Raw genomic sequence first — 2,299 nt, forward strand, 5'->3', positions numbered from 1 at the left:
TTGCTGCTATAAGAGGATTTTATTTTTAAGAAGACATTATTTTCTGCTTCAGGGTAAAGGTGTAAATATTTTTTAGTGTCATATTTGTCCTAAATCCCCCTGTGCTACCTAGGTATCTGGTTTTCATTATTTTTGATGAGGAGAGCACTGCTCCTAAGCCCAAATAAAGAAGGACATGTGAGTACATTGGGTTGATGTTACAACTCAACATTTATGCTTATTATTAACTGTGACTTTATACATCCAGGAGTCCACATAATTTGCCATTTCTGAAATCTGAACTCAGATACACAGGACAGTTCTTTAAACATAGACACAAGGGCGCCTGGGTGGCTCAGTTGGTTAAGTGACTGCCTTCGGCTCAGGTCATGATCCTGGAGTCCGGGGATCAAGTCCCACATCGGGCTCCCTGCTCAGCAGGGAGTCTGCTTCTCCCTCTGACCCTCTTCCCTCTCGTGCTCTCTATCTCTCATTCTCTCTCTCAAAAAAATAAATAAAATCTTAAAAAAATAAAAAAATAAACATAGACACAAAAAATCACCATTTCAAAATGATTATTTTAACCAAATGCAACTGGAACTCTGCAATTTTGAAATGTGTCACTTTCCCCCAAAGGAACTTCTGGGAACATTGCCCAAATCAGACTTTTATCTTCTGAAACAAAACTTGAAATTTAGTGAAGATGTATTTCTTAACATACATACATATCATTATATGAAAAAATTAAGGACATCACATCATCCCTAAATTTTAAATGAGAAAAGGAAATTTTCTTTAAATTGAGAGTTTCCCCTCCAAAGACCTAGTTATGAAGTATTCCATAGCTAAGGGAAACATGTCATTAGATGACAAATAGAACTTTTTTCAAAGAAAGAGATATTCGTATCATTATTTCTTAACCTTATTAAAAAACCTCTTGATTTTTATCTAAATTTAGATAAGCAAAGATAAAAAATAAGTGGTTTACTTGTTTCATTTATAAGGAACATTCTGTGTATGCATCTAATTTTATCTGTTTATCTGTGTTCACCCTTATTAATCTTACATCAGTCAGTACACCTTGAGTACTTTGTAATAATCACATATAACAAATGTGAATAATTTCTATACCTTTAAGTACCAAATATCTTTGGTCATATGTAATCTGTGAACTCATAGATGTGAATATCATTAAAATGAATTATTTGGAAACTTAACATTTGTGGATGGATTCCAGGGAAGGCTCAATTTACTCTAATTCTACTGCATGAAGGCTGTCAAAATGTCTTATATCTTAATTCCAATATTTATGATCCTTTTTAGTAATTACTGACTCATTAGGGACAAAATGATGACAAATTAGGTTATGTTGTTATGGATTCAGTGATACAAAACATAATTTTCACAATTTGTACTATATACCAACATAAATTAAAATTCTTAAAGTACTATTTCCATCTTGCTATACCTCTACTCAGAAAAATTCTGCTAACCTCCAAGATTCTACAGTGAAATCATTGCCCTGATGCTAAAGAAATTTATTTTACCATGTGCCTAACCTGTATTTTCTATTCAATTTTTGGCCATATTCCTACATAAATTCTCACAAGTAGTCATATTTATTTGTTAACTTCTGAACATTCAGTCTTCATATCTAGTTCCCCAGTTCATCATCCTTGGTGAATCAGGTGTAGAGACTGGAAATTCAGCACCCTGGATAGTTATGTAGTGTTGAAGTCATTGGCTTCCTTTGATATAGAGGGAGCCTTGCCTGACCAGTCTACCCACTGCAGAATCTGCCCAGCTCTCGCAAGTGCCATGTCTGGTTCCTCCAGAGTCACTGCTATGAAGAAGGTGGTTCAGTAGTTCTGGCTGGAAGCCAGACTTGACAGCATGAAGGTTTCTTAGGCAGCTGCAGATTTGAAATAATTCTGTCTGTAGAATGCTCAACATGACCCCCTGGTGACTGGAGTATCTTCAAGTAGGAATACCTTCAGACTCCAGAAAGTCTGTTCCTTTTTGTAGTAAAACAAATCTTTGGATGGTTTTCTAAACCACTTTTTATGAACCAGTGAATATTCAAGAGAACTAAATTTGAAGCCTATACAAAAGCTTATCAGTATAACACATGCCATACTATATAAACTCCTGCTTTTGTCAATCCTTAACATCTACCTCTCTGAATCTTCATAAATTTCTATTTCACAAGGCTGATTATTTTATATACACTGGCAGCAGCATACAATAAAATACTTAGTGAAAAAAATAGAGTCATCCTTGATAACCCTGCTCTTTCTAAAAAAATTTTATTACACTATAA

General features: G+C 34.5%; 1 pseudogene; it reads left to right on the top strand.

Moving 5' to 3' along the window:
- The first annotated feature begins 1,797 nt into the window (after positions 1-1,797).
- On the top strand, positions 1,798-2,004 carry LOC114210573 (guanine nucleotide-binding protein G(I)/G(S)/G(O) subunit gamma-5 pseudogene; annotated as a pseudogene).
- Positions 2,005-2,299: the final 295 nt, after the last annotated feature.

The sequence above is a fragment of the Eumetopias jubatus genome, unplaced genomic scaffold (genome assembly GCF_037043125.1).
Source record: "Eumetopias jubatus isolate StellerSeaLion01/CBP00866 unplaced genomic scaffold, mEumJub1_p1.0 scaffold_14, whole genome shotgun sequence".
NCBI lineage: Eukaryota > Metazoa > Chordata > Mammalia > Carnivora > Otariidae > Eumetopias > Eumetopias jubatus.